The sequence below is a fragment of the Delphinus delphis genome, chromosome 17 (assembly GCF_949987515.2).
Source record: "Delphinus delphis chromosome 17, mDelDel1.2, whole genome shotgun sequence".
In the NCBI taxonomy this organism is placed as follows: Eukaryota; Metazoa; Chordata; class Mammalia; order Artiodactyla; family Delphinidae; genus Delphinus; species Delphinus delphis.
Genome location: NC_082699.1, coordinates 17,007,345 through 17,030,708, shown reverse-complemented (window position 1 = coordinate 17,030,708; position 23,364 = coordinate 17,007,345). Strand labels below are relative to the sequence as shown.

Below are 23,364 nucleotides of genomic sequence, written 5' to 3'. Positions count from 1 at the left end.
GGAAAACCTGCTTTCAGTTATGTTGGGTATATACCCAGAAGTGGAACTGGACCATATGGTAATCCGACTTTTAATTTTGAGGAACCACCATGATATTTTGCACAATGGCTATACCATTTTACATTCTCACCAGTAGTGCACAGGGCTCCAATTTCCTACATCCTCATTAACCCTTGTTATTTTTTTTTTTAACATCTTTATTGGAGTATAATTGCTTTACAATGGTATGTTAGTTTCAGCTTCACAACAAAATGAATCAGTTCTATATATACATATATTCCCATATCTCTTCCCGAGCAAAGCATTTTTAAAGGCAGGGTGAGGGAGGGGAGCCCCAGTATGTGTGCAATTCTGATTGGCTGATGGTGAGGTAAGAGGGTGGTGTCACAGGGTTTAACATTATTAATCCTTAGGCTCCAGTAGGTCTGGGGCCACCTGCTCACGGTCATCAAGTAGTTAATGTCTTCCGTTTGGTGGGGGTTTTAGTATCTGTAAAACAACTCAGGAAATGTGCATCAGATCCTGTTATCTAGGTACTTCAGAGAGGGACTGAAGCACAGGATATGGGGAGGGGTCTGTTCTAGGCCCCATAGGGTCCTGTTTGGTTCCATATCGAGTCTCCAGCATCTTGCCTCCTATTAACTACTCTGAACATTTCAGTCAGATTTTGGTGATCTCCGCCTCTCAATGCCCCAAACATGCAAATCTTTGGGAGGAGTCATTTGGTTACTCTCTCTTCCTCTACTTGGTCTTTGTTTATTCATGGAAACGTGCAGTAGGCTGTTTTCTTTATTCTGATCATTAACATATTTGTAAGACATCTGAATTGACATTGACAGAAAAAGCATAATAAAAGCATGCTAACTTTGATACTCCTTAGGACGGATATTTTTAGGAAGGCTTTTATATCAGCTGGACATACAGTAAGCATAGGAAAATCTTATATATGAATGTCAAGTGCAAACAAATTTTATTTATCACTAGCAAATGAAGCAAAAACTTGCAAAGAATGTCTACATGGAATTTGTAAAAGGCCTTTAAAGTTAAGATTCTGTTTGATCCTTAACAGTTAGGATATGATTGGAAACATTCGATGTAACCAGGAGAACCCACCAGAGCTCCCTTGAACCTGCCTCCCTGCTGGCTACTGTCACCGAACTGTCCTTCCCCCAGTGCCCAAGTTCTTGAAAATATATTCTTTATATTTCCATTTCCTCATCTTCCATTACTCACCACCATTTTTGGCATTTGTCCTCACATTCCACCGAAGCCACTGCAGCAATGTCACCAGTGACCTCCTAATTATCAACTTCAATGGATATTTAAGAGATCCTCCTTATTTAATCTCTGTGGCATTGACTCCTGTTACCCTCTTGAATTCTACTGGCTTCCAGAATGCTCCTCTCTCCTGGTTCTCCAGCCTTCCTGACCTCCCCAGGGTCTTCATCAACTCTGGGTTCCTCTGGGAGCTGAGCTGGGTGGATTCTCTTTCCTTGAGCTGCTCCCTTGACTTGAACTGTCGCCTACGAATGTGATGATAGCTTCCTAAATCCCCACTTCCAGCCCTGACATCTTCCTAAGAGCTCCAGACTCCATTTCTGTTTGTCTGCAGGTGACATTCACTTAGTTATCCCGCAAGCAACTCAAAGGAAGTCATCCTCAGTGGAACTCCATCATTCCCCCTGATCCCATGCCTCCTCCTGTTTTCCTTCTCTTGCCTCAGAGGACAGATCTGCACCCCATTCTTTGAGCTAGGAACCTGGGAGTCAGTCTTATCACTCGACTCATATCTGATTGACCACAAACTACAGGCAAGTCTATTTCTTAACTATATCTTTCTACATTCCAGTTCTCCTCCTACTTCCTAAGTTTAGATCCATACTACCTCTTGCTTCGACCAGTGTAGTAGTAAACCGGTCTTCTTTTCTCTAAATGCCGCAACTCTCTGCTATACCAGCCCAGCATACATATCTTCATGAGAGTCACCTAACAAAATGGAAAGCATATCTCATTTTGCATTACCTTCCTGCTCAAAAATCTCCAGGGTCCCTTGCTGTCTTTAGGATACAGCATGACTTCCTAGGTCCTTGAGCATTTGTCCTCATAGTGATCTCACAAAGGGCCATTCCCTGATAAATGTCCTGCTCTCCATTCCTGAGTAAGCTGTGTTTCTTCACGTCTCTCACTCAGCCTTCCTACATTTCTTGCTTCCTCCTCCTCCTCCAACTGGACAGTTTCTATTTATCCTTCAAGATTCAGCTCAGGACTAACCTCTTCTATTCAGTATTCCCTGGCTCAGAGGGATTTATATCCTCCTTTGTGCTCCCAGAGCAAAGAGGCAGCACAGACTGTGGTTATGGAAATGTCCTCTGGAATTAGACACAGGTGAGTTCTCCCGTGAGCTCTAATACTCCACAACTATGAGCCACTGGACAAGACACCTAATCTCTCTAAACCTATGAAATGTTGACAATAACAGTACTTAACTCAATATTTTTATAAATATTAGATGAGATAATGAATATAAAACACTTGGCATGGAAACTGGAATATCATAGTAAGCACCCAATAAATGATATTTATTGTTATATTTTCATGGCAGTTAATCTTACAACAAAAACTGTGTACTGTGTTTCTGGTTTATTATAATTACTTATTTACATGTCTGTCTTTTCCAAAGGTCTGTGAGCTACTTTAAGTTTATGCTCTAGGAACTATTTGCTCTGAACTCTTAGTGTTTGCACATAGAAGATAATCAATGAAATTTTTTTCCCTCCAGTTTTACTGAAGTATAATTGACATAAAGCACTGTATAAGTTTAAGGTGTATAGCATAATAATTTGACTTACAGATATCATGAAATGATGACCACAATAAGTTTAGTGAACATCGATCATCTCATACTGATACAAAATTCAAGAAATAGACAATTTTTTTTTCCTTGTGATGAGAACACTTAGGATTTACTCTCTTAACTTTCATATATAACATACAGCAATGTAATTATATTTATCATGTTGTACATTATATCCCTAGTACTTACTTATAGCTGGAATTTTGTAATTTTTGACTGCCTTTTTAATGAATGAATGGAAGAACAAATGAATGTAATTTTAAGAAGAACAAGTCTGTTTTTGCTGCTTGATATTTATCTTATCAAGAAATCTCAGACTAGCTATTGAGAGCAATGTCATTAGTCTATTAGTCTAATTAGCATCTATTAGTCTTTAATAGATCCTCTTGAAGCAAGTAGATGAGGGGCTCATTTATAATTCAATCTTATACGTGGATCTAGAGAAAAAAGAAGTGAACAACTGCAGTTTCATACAGTGGATCAGTAGATTTAGGCATGGAACTAAGATGGAACTAAGATTCTCTCCTGAATCTGTATCACTATGGACTGAAACATATTCTCTCTTTGGGGGTTCATCCTACATGATGGGTCATTTCTGCATCCCAAAGCTACTTCTAAGTTCCATTCATTTTAAGTAGGGTACAAATATACCTGGTGTTATAGACTGAATTGTGTGCCCCCAAATTCACATCTTAAATCCCTAACCCCCAGTGTGATAATATTTGGAGACACGGTAGTTAAGGTTAAATGAGGTCATAAGGCTGGGGCCCTAACCCTATATGACTGACGTCCTTATAAGAAGGGGAAGAACATAAGAGCTCTCTCTCTCTACGCACACACAGAGAAAAGGCCGGGTGAGGACACAGTCAGAAGGCACCATCCGTAAGCCGAGGAAAGAGAGGTCTCATCAGAAACCAGCCCTGCTGACACCTTGATCTTGGACTTCCAGCCTCCAGAGAACTCTGAGAAAATAAATTTCTGTTGTTTAGGTTACCCAGTCTGTGGTATTCTGTTATGGGAGCTGAGCTGACTAACACCTTGCTTACAATTTTTGCTATAATAATAAAGATGTATAAATTGGTATTGTTGGTTAAGGGCTTACTGTGCTACTGGACACTAACTCTGCCAAGTCCTTAATATGCATTATCTCCCAAATCCTCCTGACAAACTTAAGAAGTGGATACTATTATTATCATCATTTTACAAACGAGGACAGGGAAGATCAGAATAGTTAAGCAACTTGCCCAAAGACACAGACAACAAGAAGTGTCAGATCTGGAATTCAGGACGTCTGTCTTCAGAGCCTATGTACTCAACCACCATGTTATCTGACATGAGCAAGAATAGTAGTTAGTGGTAATAAAAAAAATTAAAGTGAGAAAATTAGTAAGAAAATACAATACATAATTTAAAATGCCACTTTAATGTAAAATGTACATTCATTTGCCAATAGTTTACTGGGTTGGGAGGAAGACAAAGCAAGGCCCTGATCATTTCTTTGATACGGACTCTTGGAATTCTGCATTATCTTCCTTCCATAGACCATAGTCTGAAATGCGACATTGACAATCTCGTTTTCGTTCTTTCAAAGTGGAGTGAAAGACCCATGCTACGCAATTTGTGTGAAGATCTGTCTCGATTTTTATATTCCTCCTCTTCCCAATCTTTTAAAGTTGCCATACCCACACCTAATTCAAAAGTTGTTTTTTTTTAAGCCACACACCCTTACTGAATCTCTCTAAATACTCACTTTAGTTTGCATAAAAGCAGCAACCCACCTTTTTAAAAAATAAATCTATCTATCTATCTATCTATTTATTTACTTTTGGCTGCGTTAGGTCTTTGTTGCTGCATGCGGGCTTTCTCTAGTTGTGGCGAGCGGGGGCTACTCTTCGTTGTGGTGCGCGGGCTTCTCATTGTGGTGGCTTCTCTTTGTTGTGGAGCACAGGCTCTAGGCACGCGGGCAGCAGTAGTTGTGGCACTCGGGCTCAGTAGTTGTGGCACACGGGCTTAGTTGCTCCACGGCATGTGGGATCTTCCCGGACCAGGGCTCAAACCTGGGTCCCCTGCATTGGCAGGCAGATTGTTAACCACTGTGCCACCAGGGAAGTCCCCAGCAACCCATTTTTATTGTCCTTGTATTTTACAGATGTACATACTGTTGAATTAAGTTGCATAAGTACAATAACCTCAAATGGCATAAATAGGTTGGGAAGCAAATACAACAGACTCTTAGTAATGGAACCCAGGGTCTCAAGGGAAGAGGAGGTGAGTGGGCATCCTCTTAGCCCTGAGTTGTCAGTATGCTCTGGGACCAGTCAGGCTATGTTAGAAGAGAATGGAAGGCTTCTAACAGGTGAATTATCTGCCTAGTTATCAAGGTGGTTAACCTGCTACTTGGTTAAATCGAGTAGATGGAGAGCTTCTGCTGGAGTGATATGCATTCCCCCACCCCCCTTGGCATTTTTGAAAAATGGCACTATATTTATTTAAACTTCATATTCTACGTTTTAATCTCAGTGCTTTCGTGGAGTGACTTTCTGTTTTTGGGCAAAGCGCTTATTTCATGGTTTACTTCACAGGTCAGTGAAAGTAAGACTCATTTTCTAACTATGATTAGAGGCAAAAATGATGAGTACTTCATAAATGGAATGGGTTTGTTTATCATTAGCAGATGATCAGTGTGGAAAGTACTAGCGTGCAGCAAGAAAATATAAGCTTTAGGCAATGATCTACTATCACTTCCACTTGTGAATTTATATAAAACACTACATCCCTGAGCCCTAGGAGATGTGCTCATAGTGAAAGAAAAATGGGAAAAGAGATGCCTGTTCTGCTTTAAGAGTCTTTTTCTCAAATGACTGTTATTCTCTCCCATTTTTATTCCAGTTCCTTAAAGATAGTTTTTATTTTAGGATATACATAATCAGTTTAAGATACTCTGAATGAAGCAAATCTAGGCCCTCAGAAGATATCCTGAAGTTATGCTGGCCCTGAGGAAGCCCAACTGAATTGTTTGATTACATAAAACAATCGGCGCAAAGAATCCAACACAGGCAGTGTGGAGAGAGCCACACTTGGTGCTAATTCACAGCTTCTGAGCTGAGCCACAGCTGAGTTGATCTAGTCGTATGGCAAAAGGTGCTATGACCCATGGAAAATCCTGCAGTTCCAGAAAGATCTCATGTTGCAGCCAGTCTGGCCTTACACAGAGCTTTAGGATGGTTGTTTGAACACTGATTACACAGGCAAGGGGGATAAGAGTAAGGTTTGGGGGAGATTCTGAAATGTGCGTATTCTTCCTGAGAGGGTCTCACTCACTGAAGAACCTTTCATAAGCAATGCATTATATCTTAGTCTTCTAAAATTGTATCTAATAATAGATTTGTCATAAAACACCTTAAGGATTACAGGGATTCATGAGCAAAATGATTTTTTTAAACTCTATAGTTCTAACTAAATAAGTATTAGTAATGAAATGTATAAGTCATTATTAGTAATGAAATGAATATATATGTGTGTGTGTGTATATATATAAATGGTTTCCATCTGTATAACACACGATTTATTTTGGTAAATGTCATGCCCTGTGTATCATCAGAGATGAGTGTATATATTTCAAACAAAACAGCTATGTCAAATCAGACTATAATAGTATTTTTGTGCTTACCATAGTTGACATGAAAATCTAGTATAAGTTATGATTCTATAAACAGATCAACATAAGCGTGCTAACTGTAAAGGTGTGAATAAAGCCTCCTTGCTCTTTCGTTTGTTTTCAGGTTTTCTTCCCCCCTTCAGAATTAATTACGAACAACTCTATTTTTGCAGAAAACAAGTGACCTTTTTGTGTCTGCCAGCCACATTTCGATATGGAAATACTTACTCATTTAAAAATGGCATTGCCCTTTTCAATATGCTGGTTATGGGGAAAGGTCTCATTAAACATAAACCCCACGATGTTTCTCATCTGGCACTCAATGCCACGGCTGACACACAGTAGGCGCTCAATAGTTACTGAAAGAAGGAATCACATCTTCTACATTAAGTTCCATGAGCTGTTTAAATCATTGCCAGAGGAAAATAGGTTAAGGAGACAAAGTTACTTTACCTGAGAAGACAATATACCAGAAATTTTGGAAATGCTCCAACAAAACAAATGACTTATTATTCATGGCAGGTACCTCTAATCACGTAAAACAGAATGTCAGAAAAATACCTGATTAAATGCTATTGTCTTCCCTTAGGGCATAAAACTTTTTTCAATTAAGGAACACGGTGAAACCCGAGCCAATTTTCTTTCTGGTTTTATCTGAATTGTTAACCGGATTAATGTTATTTTCTTCCCTGAGAATGGAGAAAAAGGAGCACGGCACATTTTATTATTTCCTCAGTGCCTCTCATCACCCCCAGGACGGACTTGACAGTCCTAGGGAACAGCAAAAAATGACTAACACAAATTTAGGCAGTTCTCAATTATTCAGGAGCTCATTATCCAGCATGTGGGCTGTTTATAATTCCCTTTTTCCCTCCCTTTCTCCCACGTATTTTTGTTAGGAAGAGAAATGTAAGGAAGTTTAAACTCGTATCAATATAGTTCCTCATTGGTTAGCTCCTTTGATGAAATGTTTGGAGTAATTAATTTCTACAGTAAGGTTTGGGGATTATCTGTGCATTTAAATTATCCCTAGCAATCCTCAGATTATTTTGAAAATTATCACTGCAAGCCACATTCCCCTGGTGTTGAAAACAGTTTAAATCGAGTGACCTTGGATTATAGAGGGTTTTTTTTTTTAAACTCTGAAGGTCTAACTAAATAATTGTAAGGGATAAAATGTGGACTAAAATATTGATGGCTTCCATCTGCAGAACACACAATGTATTTTGACTATACAGTCAACCACAATCAGAAGTTTAAGGTTCTGGTCTCCTTCAGTAAACCTGAACTGCGCATGTGCTTAATGGCATGCCCTGGGCTGGGAAATTTAAGATGAATTAAATAGTCCCTTCCCTGTAGTAGATCCTGGTCTCCTGGAACTTCCTGGCCACGAAATCAATAATTATAAAATAACGTGCTAAGAACAATGGTAGAGACGACAGGAGTACTTAGCACTGGTTGCATAACCCAGCCTGAGGCGGTAACGGCAGGCTTCCAAAATGGTGGGCAGCTGGACTGGTTTTAAAGGATGCTAGAACTTATGCGTAAGACTGACAACCTTCCAGGGAAAGGACAGCATATAAGCAAGGTCACGGAATCAGAAATATTATGGTATATTCATAGAAACAGGAGTTTGTTCCTACTCATAGTGTGACTGGAAGCAAGTTTTATAAAAATCTTGGACCGTAACTTCTCATTTGACCAAACTGCTCTGTGCATGACTTAACAGCAGTGAACAAGACACAGGTCCCTGCTCTTAGGAGCCTACACCTAAGGAGTGGGAGCAAAGGAGTAACTTCTGGTAGTGATCGATCCTGTAAAGAAAACAAAAAAGACGAATGGGACAGAAAGTTAGGGGATGTGGCATGGGTGGGCATCTTTAGATAGTGGGGCAGCAAGAGCCTCTTTGAGGAGGTAACATTGCACCACAAAGACCAAAGGATTTCCTTGGATAACTTTGAAAGAGACTTCCCAGCAGAGGGCTTTGAGGTAGGAATAAAGTTGACTATTCAAGGACCTGAGAGATGAGCGATTTGTCTGAAGAACAGTGAGAAGAGGAGAGAAGAGGGGTTTGGAGAGGGAGCCCAAGGTCAGTTTTGCAGGGCCCTGCCGTCTAGGGTACAGAGTTGGATTTCATAGGAAGTCACTGTAAAGAGGGGAGTGATTTATGGTCTAAAAAGGTCACAATGGTTGCTGTGTGGGGAATAAATTATGGGGGAAGGGGTGGAAAGCAGAAGCTGGGATCCATTGTAGGAGGATAGAAATAATGGTGACCTGACTATTTTGTAAAGTTGGAACAAACAGATCCCCATAAAACCTTTGAGCTATTGCAGGAAAGAGTTCTGTAAGACATGATGCCGGACATTATCAGTCAGACGTATCTATGTTGTACAGGAGATGCACACATCAGACGGTGCTGCAGAAGGTAAATGTTAAAGTTTCTTACAACTATAATTAGCTCTGAATCCATGACCATTCTTTTTTTTTCGGTACGCAGGCCTCTCACTGTTGTGGCCTCTCCCATTGCGGAGCACAGGCTCCGGACGCGCAGGCTCAGCGGCCATGGCTCACGGGCCCAGCCGCTCCGCGGCATGTGGGATCCTCCCAGACCGGGGCACGAACCCATGTCCCCTGCATCGGCAGGCGGACTCCCAACCACTGCGCCACCAGGGAAGCCCCATGACCATTCTTATGCATAGTAAAATCATTCTCTTTCTTGTGTTATGATGATAACAATTGCTTGAAGGATTCTCAAACTAAAACTTGTAGTAAGGTCAAATGTACAGCAGTAAAATAAAAAAGACCCAGAGGGAGAAAAATTTCAGTGAATAGCCAAATACTCTCTTCAAACACTCTGCCATGGTCAGCAGAATATTTTCAATATGAAGCTGACCTTCAACTTGAACTTCACCCCCAGCCAGCAAGACAAATATTGAGAAAATTACTTGAGTGAAGTAGGTCTTACTCGGGAGTTATCCAGAAAGAGTGGATGAGAAGAGCCACTTAGGATGGATGACTTACAAGGATGGCCATCTCATAATAGCATGGGTCATAGCAAAGCCCTCCTGGCTTGGGGTCTTCTCAGAGGTTTAGATAACCAAAATGAAACAACAAGGCATTCCTTGCACACTGTCTCATCTTCAATCAAATCCGAATAATTAAATGGATCGCCCTGGAATTCTTAGTAACACATGATGAGTTGACACATGGAGAGCAAGTACAATCAAAAATTTCTTGACATCTTATACCAACATACTGTTTGGAAAGGGACTTTTCTAATGTGATTTAGACACGATGCTAATCACCAAGAAATTTTAGTCTGATGGGGAATAAAAAGAGAATTTCTTTTTTTTTTAAATTGAAGTGCAGTTAATTTACAATGCTGTGTTAGCTTCAAGTGTACAGCAAAGTGATTCAGTTATACGTATATATATATTCTTTTTCAGATTCTTTTCCACTATAGGTTATTATAAAATATTGAGTAGAGTTCCCTGTGCTATACAGTAGGTCCTTGTTGTTTATCTATTTTATATACAGTAGTGTGTATGTTAATCCCCAACTCCTAAATTAACCTGCCCCACCCCCTGCTATCCCCTTTGGTAACTGTGAGTTTGTTTTCTATGTCTGTGAGTCTATTTCTGTTTTGTAAATAAGTTCATCTGTATTATTTTTTTTAGATCCCACATATATGATATGATATTTGTCTTTATCTGACTTACTTCACTCAGTATGATAATCTCTAGGTCCATCCTTGTTGCTACAAATCGTATTATTTCATTCTTTTTTTATGGCTGAGTAATATTCCATTATATATATATGTGTGTGTGTGTAGATGTATATTTATCTATATCTATCTATCTATCTATCTATCTATCTATATATCTCTCACATCTTCTTTATCCATTCATCTGTCGATGGACACTTAGGTTGCTTACATGTCTTGGCTACTGTAAACAGTGTTTCTATGAACATTGGGGTGCATGTATCTTTCTGAATTAGAGTTTTCTCCGGATATATGCCCAGGAGTGGGATTGCAGGATCATATGGTAGTTCTATTTTTAGTTTTTTAAGGACCACACTGTTCTCCATTGTGGCTACACGAGTTTACATTCCCACCAACAGTGAAGGAGGGTTCCTTTTTCTCCACACCCTCTCCAGCATTTATTATTTGTAGACTGTTTAATGATGGCCATCTGACTGGTGTGAGGTGATACCTCACTGTAGTTTTGAATTGCAGAGAATTTCTTAATGATTTGAAATTTGAACAAATCAAACATTGAAACAGAATGAAAATCTGGTCCCAAGTTCGGGAAGCTCTTTTTTTTTTTAAGAGTTATTTTATTTATTTATTTTCCTTATTTTTTTCGGCTGCGTCAGGTCTTAGTTGCGGCACACGGGATTTTATTGAGGCATGCGGGATCTTTTCGTGTTTCTCTCAAGTTGTGGTGTGCGGGTTTTCTCTCTCTAGTTGTGGCTCGTGGGCTCCAGGGCGCTTGGGCTCTGTAGCTTGAGGCATGAGGGCTCTCTCATTGAGGCGCACAAGCTCAGTAGTTGTGATGCACGGGCTTAGTGGCCCCATGGCATATGGGATCTTAGGCCTCCAACCAGGAATCGAACCTGCATACCCTGCATTGGAAGGCGGATTCTTTACCACTGGACCATCAGGGAAGTCCCGTTTGGGAAGCTCTTTGGTCTTGAATGCTTTAAATCTACAGATCTCTTTCTACTTGAGAATATTAACATTTTTCAGTAGCTAAATGATGTCTGCCGTCATTTTATAAAAGAAATAGAAGAGAAATAATGCAAATTGAGATGGGAAACATACATTAACCCTATAATTTAAAATGAAATGATTTCAGTGTCAGGAGCTTTCAGATATGTTGGTCTTTATTTGTCAAATTTACCTCTTATTTTCAATTCCCTCTGAGGATACAGATGGTCAGGTGCTGCAGCATAAAGTCACCATGTCTGGGCTGACAGGGGAGCACAAAAGATTTGGCTCCTGGCTCTGAGTTGCAACCACGAGATTCCACCTGCAGCTCTGGACACTATTAAATACCATTTCAGACAGAGGGACTCTGATTTATAGTGACACAGCAGCTTTGTCCACAGTAACTGCTCAGAATAAATGGGTGGGTCCATCCTCTCTCCCAAGTATCGTGCACAGTAATTGGAAGAAGGGTGCTAGATAAATCTGAATAACATCCTTAGACTAAACTCGTCATCCCAAAAGTAGTGGAGGATATTGAAACGCTGGGTCGCTGGGAAGCCGCAGTCCGTTTTTATACATCTCTCATAGATTCCATATTGTGCTGAGCTGAGAAGAAGACTATGAGGCTTCAGTTCCCCTCTATATAATTCAGTCAGTGCTGTTTTACATGTCCTGATCTGGCACCTTTTCTTCATTTACCTGTAATTTTATATTCTGAAATTGTCTAGCTGCTTTGAAAAAGAAGAGCTCTATAGCCAGACGGTAAGATTTTCTAAGAGCCATAAAATTCACTGACGACTTTCAAGTCAAATCTGTGAACTGAATTCTGGAAAAGGTACATGAAAATTAATGGGATCAGAACTGGAGCACCACGTCAAATGTATTTCGAAACCTTCTTTTTCTTGTCCTCGTTGGGGAGCTCGGGCATCAGGCAGTTTGCAGCTGGCTCGAGAGACTCCTGCCAGGAGGGAATCTGGTTTTAGTTCAGCCTGAAGTAAAGATGCCAGCTTGCCCGGCTATTCATCCCGAGAAACGGGAACATTCTGTGTTGAAGCTGTCCTGTGTGTGGCCTCTCCCGTTGCAGAGCACAGGCTCCGGACGCGCAGGCTCAGCGGCCATGGCTCACGGGCCCAGCCGCCCCGCGGCATGTGGGATCTTCCCGGACCGGGACACGAACCCGTGTCCCCTGCATCAGCAGGCGGACTCTCAACCACTGTGCCACCAGGGAAGCCCTGGAATTTTATCTTTTGTTCCTATGGTCAGCACTAGGGGGAGTTGAAAAGGCTATCTTTTTTTTTCTTTATTCCTTTCTTTATGTTTCGCAAAGACATATGGTGGTTTAGAGCAAAATTACAGCACTGTATGGTAGAGTTTATAGCATATTTAGATGTAACCTATATGACAGTTGTATCAATGGCACAAAGAATGTATGCATAAATGTAACTGTACTGTTTAAAAAGAGAGAGAGAGAGAGAGAGATTCTGATTCAAATCCTAGAGCCACAACTTCCCAGCTTTGTGACCTCAGAAACATGATTTTACTTTTTTGAGCAACCATTTTCCTTGTCGATACAGAAGGAATAGTTATACCAACCTACAGGACTCTCAAAAACTCTAAAGCCATTGTATGTATTGTGCCACATCTTCTTTATCCATTCATCTGTCAATGGGCACTTAGGTTGCTTCCATGTCCTGGCTGTTGTAAACAAAGCTGCAATGAACATTGTGGTAAGCTGCATAGCACAGGGAGATCAGCTCGGTGCTTTGTGACCACCTAGAGGGGTGGGATAGGGAGGGTGGGAGGGAGATGCAAGGGGGAGGAGATATGGGGATATACGTATATGTATAGCTGATTCACTTTGCTATACAGCAGAAACTAACACACCATTGTAAAGAAATTATACTCCAATAAAGACGGTAAAAATTAAAAAAACAAAACAAACAAACTCTAAACCCTAGTGATTCCGAACAGAAGAGAGTAAGTGCTCAATGCATTTGAAGTCCTCTTTGAAAAGGGTATCTTTCAAATAGAGACCACTGCCTTCATTTAACGGAGGACTGTGGAATACAGAAGTGATGCAAATGTATTACCCTTTGCTTTGCAGGCTGAGGATAAAGCCCACCTTTCTCTTCCTGAGCCTCCTGAGCCAAAGCCTTGATCGGCTTCCACATGGAAAGCAATAAGTGAGGCTATGACAGAGCCACAAGCCAAGTGGGTGCTGGAGACTTTCCAGCAGATTCTGTGCTCGCTGACTGGGGCAGAGGAAATCACCAGGGAGCTCAGCGATCCAACTACGTATAATTGGCTGCTGGGTACTGCCTGGCTCCTAACCATCACCTGCTCTGCGTGTAGCATTGGCAGCTATGTCTAAAAGGGAAGATGACAGCCAAACTCTACACTTGGCTTTCCAAGTGACCCAGTAGGAAATTAGGCTACAAAGTTGGGTTGGGATTTGAATAGCTTACTTTGTTATTTTAAACTATACTGAATCTGAATGATTTCTAGAGAAAGGAGACATGGAATCTAGCTACCACTGAATATCCCCCAAACAAAGAGATGTGCATTCTTACCCTCCTTCAAGTGTGGTGAAGTAACAGCTGAACCTAAAAGACAGGTAGGAAGCCAGAGGCCAATGGAAATTAGTTTCTTTTCATAAATCTTCATTTTCCAGGGCAGTAAAAACAATAATACCTCTGTGTGAAAACTCATTCTTTGTCCCCATAATTAGAAAACTAAGCCATATAACTCTTGGCTAGAAAGGAGACACTAATAATTATAAATATCACACAGAGAGTGATGGTAGAGTTATCATATGGCCCACCCACAGGAGCTATTAACTCTCACAGACGCTATTTTAGACAATACATTTTTAGTCTAATGTTAGTTTATAAGTACAAAGCATGAACCAGTAGCACTTCTGATATCCTGTGCTAAAGAAAAGATAGTGGGGAGGGGGAAAGGCCCACTTTATTTCAGATGTCTCAAATAACAGGATTTTTAGTGTAAGAGAAGACTTCAAAGAAGGTCAGCGTTGGAGTTTTCTTTGGAAGAAGTAACAAATTACATGCTCAATAACAAATCAATAGATATATAAACTCCGAAAACACTGTACAAGCCAACTGTTTGGAAGAGCTGCATGTATAATTTTTTTGTCTTAAAATCAAGCAGAAGGTCATGTATCTCAGGATACTGAATATAGTTCCCCGTGCTATACAGCAGGACCTTGTTGTTTATCCATTCTATACGTAATAGCTTACATACATACTAGGTCCTCTTTTTCTACTGTGACTACTGAACCTGAGTATGAAGAATAAAGCAGATATTTTAAGCATGCAAGTGTGCACGTGTGCGTGTGTGTGCACACACACATACACTATTTTTAAGAGTATTTCTAATATAACCATAAGGTATATTCATTTATCACTTTTTAAAAATCTGGGATTCTAGGAATTCTTTAAAAAATGGTGGCAAGAATTACCTGGGACAATACTTTTTTTTTTTTGAACTAGAAACAGTGTTTATTAGAAGCAAAGTACGTGTGGAAGAGCACTTGGGTGAACTCGGGGTGAGCTGCACATGATAGGGGCGGCTTAGGTTGCTTATACGGGGGCAGTTTTCCAGGTTGTCTCTGGCCAATCATCTTGACGTTTCTGGGACAATACTTTTTATAAGACCAATTTTATAAACTGAGAACCAGGGGACACTCAATGTCAGTGCCTTTTCTAAGAAGACACATTGAAGGCATGGGCCGCTGACTTCCCGCTCCAGGGGGGTGTCTTGGATGACTCAGCTCAATTCTCTCATAATCTCCATCATTTCCAATTCCAAAGAGGGTCAAGAAATATTCATCCCCTGCCATACCTCCTCAATCTAAGAGTTTCATCCTCTCATTTGCCAAGTGCCACATGAAACACATTAATAACACGACTTAGTAGCACCTTGCAAATATGCAAGGCTCAAATGACAGCAAATAGGATATTATTCAGCAGTCTGTTGAGCTTAATGTTTACGTAGTGCTATTTCGCCCCTAGGCGCTTGAGTCATTGGTACCACAGTGTACCACAAACAGAGGAAGAGAGAAGATGCTACTTGAATTAACTAACACTGATGCAGCGTAGACTTCATTAAATAAAGGAATTTATCTTCTTGGGTTTAAGATGATTCTACATTTCCTGTGAATTTTCTGGTGTCGTTACATTTAAAGCCCATACAGCATGAGATCAAATGTAACTGAGCAAGACCCTATGGGGCCTTCTTAGGGCAGACCCCTCCCCCATATCTTCTGCTTTAGCTCCTCTCTGAAGTCCCTAGTGAGATGTTAAAACCACCACCAAATGGAAGAAATTAACTACTTGATGACCATGAGCACTAGACCCCAGACCTACTGGCACCTAAGGATTGATAATGTTAACCCCTGTTACCTCACCATCAACCAGAGAATTGTGTACCAGCTGATCACATGCCCTGAGACCCCCTCCCTCACCTGAGCTTTAAAGATGCTTTGCTGAAACCCATCACGGCATTTAGGTCTTTTGAGCACTAGCTGCCCTGGACTCCTTGCTTGCTGCCCTGCAATAAATGCTGCATTTTCCTTCACCATAACCTGGTGTCAGCGGATTGGCTTTACTGTGCGCGGGTACGCGCACCCAAGTTTGGTTCGGTAACACAAAGAATCACAAATCAGAGAGTCGCGGAATGATAAAGCTGCAAGGAACCTCAGAAGTTATTCAACCCCCTCTCATTTCCCAGCTGAAGATGTAGAGATTAGGTCCAAGGTCACCGAGTGGGGGGCTGGGCAGGTAGCAGACGCCCTCCCTCCCTAATGAGCTTTCCTCTGCAGGTCTTTAACCGATTCCATGACCTGGACCTGATTTACAGAGTTGGACTAATGCATGTTGATTTCTGAACTGTATGTCACGACTATCAGCCCAGTACCCGTCCTTGGCCATGTTATATTCATCTCCCTCAGGCCCAGCCCCCAAGTCTCCTCCCACCCCACCGCAGACGTTTGTAAAGGATCCTGTGAGCGGCAATCAGAGAAACACAAATGAGATGCCGTGAACTAGGAGTCCTACGTTGCAAAAGCCAAATCTGTTCACCAGTGGAGTTGATAACATCCTCCTGAGATCCCAGTGCCCACACAAACCAACCATATGTAGATAAGGACACGAGGATGAATAAAGAGCAACGTGTTTCTGAAAACATAGGAGATAATTAAATGGTTTCTAAAGAAGGGCACAGCCTGGGATGTTGTAGTGTAAAATGAGGCTACCTGGCTGTTTTCACCTGTAGGTCATTTTTTAAAAGCTCATTCATACAGCCACTTACTTTCTGTCCTCCCAACCGAACCCCCCCCCCGCCCCAGATTTATTAATAAAAGGCTGGGGGGAGGGAGGCAGGGAGGCAAAACGGTTTCCTGCTTTTGCTTCAAGGCTGAGGGGCATTGCCGTCGGATTGTTTACTGTGAGTCACGCTGTAAAGTCACGCATCTGGCTTTTTCAAATATCTATTTACTTAAAGGGAGAATAAAGAATATGCGTTTAAAGTACACGCACACGTCTCGTGATTGAAGCGAGAGCAACGTTTCCTGTCAGGTCAAACTGTTCCTGTTCTGAAGGAATCCCTCGAGCCTTCTCAGGGTGGGAAGTTCTAACAGAGGTCAAAAACTGGCAGCCTGGGGCCACAATCTGGCCACAGATGGTTTTGTTCTGTATGTACAGTACTTTTTTTTTTTGAGTTTAAAATTTTATTTTATTTTATTTTTATACAGCAGGTTCTTATTAGTCATCCATTTTATACACATCAGTGTATACATGTCAATCCCAATTGCCCAATTCATCACACCACCACCACTTCCCCCCGCTCTTTCCCCCCTCGATGTCCATACGTTTGTTCTCCACATCTGTGTCTCAATTTCTGCCCTGCAAACCGGTTCACCTGTACCAGTTTTCTAGGTTCCACATACATGCGTTAATATATTTGTTTTTCTCTTTCTGACTTACTTCACTCTGTATGACAGTCTCTAGGTCCATCCATGTCTCAACAAATGACCCAATTTCGTTCCTTTTAGCCAGGTCATGGATGCACAGTACTTCTAAACATTGGAATTTGAGGGTTTTTCGACATTGCCTACACTCTCCTTCTCTTTGGGGTCCACCACCACCTCCAGATGTTGGCCGGGGCCAGTCCCTGGAGGATTGCGTTTTCAGACACTGTTCCAGGGAGGAAAGGGAGGCTGTGAAAGGCCGGGACCAGGAAGGGGAGGGCTGACTGTCTTCCCTGTCCCCTCTTTGCCCCAGGGGGACAGAGGGCAAGGAAGGCAGGTGAAGAGCCCCTCTGCCCCAGGGAACTTGTAGTCTGGAGCTCAGGGCAGGAAGTGAGGTGTGATCCCTACGCTGGTGACAGCATTAGGGATGAGCTGGCATCTCTGATGTCTTGATTGCTCTCCCACATGGTGAGCTCAGCTGCTTAAATGCTTCTGCTTGGCCAGTTGTTAATGGGCTACTCCCCTTTCTCTTTCCAAGACAAACTGGGTTTGGGTTGCTCTCCGCCTCTAGAGCCCAGCAGAGGGGGGAGGGGATTCCCTGAGTCACAGTCATGAAGGATTTCAACAGGTCTTTATATAGGAGGCACAGGAGTGAATTAATAGTAGACATTGTTATTAATATCTCACGTTATTATATTTGTAGTTTGCTGTTGCCCTCACTGCCAAGTATAACTCAGGGAAATACAGATTTAGAGTAGGATATGAGAATTTTCTCATTTATATGTTCAATATGATTTTTTCATTGAGATATAACTGAAATATAACATGTTAATTTCAGGTGTACAATATAATGATTCTATATTTGTATATATTGTGAATTGAGTGCCATAGTAAGTCTAGTTAACATCTGTCAACATACAGAGTTACAATATTTTTTTTTTTCTTGTGATGAGAACTTTTAAGATTTACTCACTTAGCAAGTCTCAAACATGCCATACAGTATTACTAGCTTTAGTCCTGATGCTATATACATTAATGATTATTTTATATACATAATTATAATGACAGAAGATGAAAAAAAGAGTGAAACGAAAGAGTGAAAAGTAAGGCTGCAGAAATAGTTCATCTACAACTCCTTTAGTTCATCTACAAGAAAAATGGACAGAATATAATATATTATAATAAAATAATAAAAACAGTATAATCATGATGAGTGCAGACTTTGTAGTCAGACTGCCTGGGCTAAAATGCTGACTTCACAACCCACTGAACCTGTGACTGACCTTAGGCCAGTTACTTTTCATGCCTTGGTTTCCTTACCTATAAAATGGGGATAATAACAGCAATAATCTCATAGGGTTATAAAGGATTTCATGAGAAATGCTGTAAAAGCCCTTTGTACACTAGCATATAATAAGCCCTTGGTAATTTTTAAATTATTGTTATCACTAATATTTAGTATAACTAACAACCTGACTTGCATAATACTCCTTTTAAGAATTTCAGAAGCTTTATAATCTACCACTTCAGATTCCTGAATCTCTCACTGATTATTGTATCTCATGTCAGCCACAGCTCAAACCTTGGTATGAATGAGTGACTTGGTTTATACTTCCAATAAATGTTAGCATAAAAAGATATTTTAGCATATAGTTTCATAGTTTTAAAGTTCTTATAAAGGTCTTAGGTACAAAATTAATTACAAAAATGAACAAACTCCAGAAAAACAAATGAGAAAACTGACCAGCTCAAAATCCTTGATAGGTTGAAAGATTTTTACCTAACATCCCAGAAAATACCCTAGTAATAAGACTTAATATTGCCGAGAATGGCCTGGGCAGGTTTAGGCCTTTCTTCCCAATTTCCATCAGTACTCTGAAAGCCATGTGACATCAAAAAACATCTAAGTAACATACACCCCTTCCATGGAGAAGTTCTGGAGCCGCCGTAAAGTAATACATGCTAATAAAAGGAGTGAATAATCAAATGGTAAAATCGGGATCATGTTCTCCTCAGGAGGAACCAACAGCCTCAACAGGGCTTTCTCTGGAATTTCATGAAGATCTCTGACAACCTATTAATTATAGTTGATTAGATTATACTTTCTTCCACCCTAACAAAAACTCAGCCTATTTTCACCACATAGGTGAGCACATAGAAGCAGTTGGCAGGCCTGGGCAATAGGGAGCAGAACATTGAGCAATGGCTGGAGGTATTTTTGATTGTCATGACTGGACGTTAATGACTAGAGGCCAGGGATGTTGCTATACATCCTACAATGCACAGCACAACTCCCGCAACAGAGGAGAACCTGGTCCAAAAGATCAATAGTGCCAAAGCTGAGAAACCCTGACTCTTACCTACAGGTGCAACCTGCCCTAGATCTGGGCTAATGCTGGTCTGGTCAGGGTCCTCTAGCCAGTACCTTAGTGGCTCAAAGCATCGGCCTTGCAACGTAGCGTGCTCAGTCCTTGAACCCCAGTGCCTGGTCTTGCCTCCTCTTCTTAGCCCACGTCCTTGAGTTCCTCCTCTGACTTCCTGACTGATGCTCTGGCTGGTTCAGCAGGAACTGGGGTCTTAGCTTTTGTCCCAGCCCTTCAAGGACTGAAGCCCTGATCCCGCACTCTGCTCCTCTGGGCTGGGACTCTGTGGCCTGCCATGGGATCTTCCTGACGCCAACTACTTACCTGCTTCATTTTCTGCTCCTAGGCCTTCCTGAAGACTGTAACGATTGGATAAACATGCTTACCTCTCAGATATCAGGGCTTAGGCTTTCTCTTTATAATATTCTATCAAATGGTCTGTTCTGCCTGGTTCCTGGAACACCTTGACTTTTGACCATGGCTAGACTGCCCTCAAACCAAATCTTCCAACCACACTCTGCTTGCACTTGCCCTAACCCTAACCCCTAGGTCTTCCTGGTCTCTGTCCCTGCTCTGTCCCTGCCTGTCCTGTCCTAGCACACACTCACTGAGACCTGGCTATCAGAGAACTTAAAATTCCCCATCTCACACTCATACTTCAATAATACAAAAACATTAGGCTGACCTCCCCGTAATTCATATTTATCAGGTATTTGTTTATACCTAGAGAATCCAGGGAAAAAATCGGCTCCTTTAAAAATCAACTCATTTAATAAAATACAATTTTGAACGCTGATGTGGTGAAAAGCAGGACTCAACGACAGCAACAACAACAACAAAAAATAAAGAGAGGAAATCGCTTTATCTGCAGGCAGGTGAATTAAATATTTAAGAACACGTCACAGCCAAACTGGATGTTCTTCAAATGAGCAGTTTTGCGAAAAGAGGCTTAGGTAACCACTGATGTTAACTGTTGGAAAGGTTAATTACGTATCCTCTTCCCCCTTTTTATCATCATAACTTTTTGGTAATGCATCCTTTCCTTAATTACACAGCTTCTGTCCATCTCCCATGTAGTAACTGCAGCCTCAGATGACTTTTCTGGAGAAACCACCGTCTTCAGCTAAAGCTAGTTCTGGTTACATCTCTCAGCCAATGGCTGGGAGCCTTTTTCTTCAACAAGACGCAAGTCATCATAAACAAATGTAGCTGAGTTCTTATCACAATGGAATGTTTTAAAAATATCATTTGGACGGATTTAAAAACAGTACAATTTCCTCAGAAGTTAACGCACGTTGTTTAAAGAAAATGTGCATCGTTGTGTGGTTTGACCAAGGACTCAGTTCATAAGCTTTTATGCACGCTGAATACACATGATCATTTTCGGTGGACGGCATCTTTATTTTTAATTTTTTAATTTAAAAAAATTTTTTTACGGCATCTTTATTGATTTCTGAAGTGAAACAAGAAATATCTCTGGCCCTTGTAATAATAACAGAGATCATTTATTGAGCACTTAATTTGCATTGGCTAGCAAAGCCTTTTAGACAGATTATCCCATGTCATCCCCACAATGGCTTTACGAGGTAGGTGCTACTCTTACCCCAATTTTACAGATGAAAGGGCTGAATTCAAGAAGTAACTTGCCCAAGATCACATAGCTGGTACGTGACAGACACAGGGTTTAAGTTCAGTCGAATGACTCTGTTCCAATACTCAACTGCTCTGCTACCTTCCTTCCCACTAATTCTGAAGATTTTATTTATCTCTCACGGTGTTTAGGAACACTTTCCTGCTCTGCTTAACAAGTAACAGCACTTAGATTTCTTTCCTTGGAGCTCAGGCTGCGTATTACAGATTGTTCCTTTAAGACACCTTTTCTGTTAAAACATACACACACAAACTCACACAGCCTATGTCTTAATAATAGGAATCATTAAATACCATGAAGGTCTTTGAAGACATAGATGGCTTATGGGGTAGAGAGTTACAGGTAGGTGTCTGTGTCCTAACTCCATTAGTATAAGAAAAATATTTTTTACTGTTTTCTGAGTTATCCCAGGACTGCTGATGAAGGGATATTTTTGAGTTGTAGCCGTAAGATTAAGCTGTAGGGTTTCTGGAGCCATGATGCTCCTATAGCTTCAAGGGCTATTCTTATTCTTCCTATTTTTTTTTTTGCGGTACGCGGGCCTCTCACCGTTGTGGCCTCTCCCGTTGCGGAGCACAGGCTCCAGACGTGCAGGCTCAGTGGCCATGGCTCACGGGCCCAGCCGCTCCGCGGCATGTGGGATCTTCCCAGACCGGGGCACGAACCCGTGTCCCCCGCATCGGCAGGCGGACTTTCAACCACTGCACCACCAAGGAAGCCCCAAGGGCTATTCCTTTTATCCTAAGGGTAACTAATAAGGGGATTGACCTTCAAGTTGATGACAGTTGGTTGGCCTCTGATGAGATATGGTTAATATATGGAGAGGTTATTATTTTATCATACTTAAGTTTTCATTTTCATTGGGGCCAGTGCTCTAGTATAAAGAAGGGAGCTTGAGCTGTGATCGGAACCCCCCAGTGGAAAATCTCCTATTTAAAGACAGTGTAAGCATCTGAGGCATGGTTTGGAGAGAATGAAAGGTCTATGATTCTCAGTCAGTGATGCCACACCTGGGACCACCTCTTGCCAAAGCCAGGTTCCCAAAGGAGACTTGGGAGACTCCCAGGATTTCAAGAAACCACCTCTGCTTAAGGCCCTTCAGCAGCTCCCTCTTGTCCACAGAACGGGGCCCAAACTCCACAAGAGGGTATGCAGAGCTCTTCACAATTTGACTGCCTTTCCATCTCATCTCCAACTACTCTCCACCCTCTACACACACTTCAAGCACGCAGTCTAGTGGTATTCCAACTGAACATCGTTTCCCTCCACTCTACATTTCTTTACCTTCTTTCTGGAGTGCCCTTCCTAACTTCAAGGCTAAGCTCAAACTTCACGCCAGGCAGAATTAAGCAACTGGGCTACTATATTTCCATTTTGCCTTGTACATATCTCTATCAGAGGGTTGGTTAACCGTATTGTTGTAGTTGTTTGCTTACCTGTCTGTCTTCCCAGGTGGATAGAGATATTGGATAGAAATTATGGTCAGCACAACATAAAAATGGAAAGCAGATAATTCCATCTGAAGGCTTCACAAGTTCAGGTACTTTTTCCTGCAGTTAGCACCCAATGGGACCAAACTGTTCATGAACGATCCCGGGTAAGAGTCCCTCCTGATGGCAGAAGCTGGGCTGCCTGTCAGGGACAATAACCAGGGAAGGGTTGAGACCTCATTTCCCACAGTGTAAACAACGTTTGCTGATGACTAGACACACACTGCCCCTCAGTTATACAGAGTTATGCTGAGTCTCTTCCTGCTTTATAGATTCTTGGGATATTCCCTAATTGGGAGCCATTAGGTTTATAAACTTAAAAATGCCAGTTGAGGGGCTTCCCTGGTGGCACAGTGGTTGAGAGTCCGCCTGCCGATGCAGGGGACGCGGGTTCGTGCCCCGGTCCGGGAAGATCCCACATGCCGCAGAGCGGCTGGGCCCGTGAGCCATGGCCGCTGAGCCTGCGCGTCTGGAGCCTGTGCTCCGCAATGGGAGAGGCCGCAGCAGTGAGAGGCCCGCGTACCGCCAAAAAAAAAAAAAAAAAAAAATGCCAGTTGAATTGTGCTAAAGGGTAAACGTTCCCCTTTAGGGTATTTCCCAAAGTTAGTTCTGACTCTGTGCTGGGGGGGTTACCCTGTCATTCCTCGTTGG

General features: G+C 41.6%; 1 protein-coding gene and 1 long non-coding RNA gene across 2 annotated transcripts in view; one reads left to right on the top strand and one right to left on the bottom strand.

Annotated features, from left to right (window-relative positions):
* LOC132413061 (uncharacterized) overlaps positions 1–3,815 on the top strand; it is a 39,347-nt gene extending 35,532 nt beyond the window's left edge. The window contains exon 3 of the long non-coding RNA XR_009516589.1: positions 3,697–3,815. This is a non-coding gene — a long non-coding RNA (uncharacterized lncRNA). The remainder of the gene's footprint in view (positions 1–3,696) is intronic.
* The window catches only part of KCNB2 (potassium voltage-gated channel subfamily B member 2), a 398,856-nt gene that overhangs the window by 143,975 nt on the left and 231,517 nt on the right, over positions 1–23,364 (bottom strand). The gene's annotated exons all lie outside the window — the stretch shown is intronic.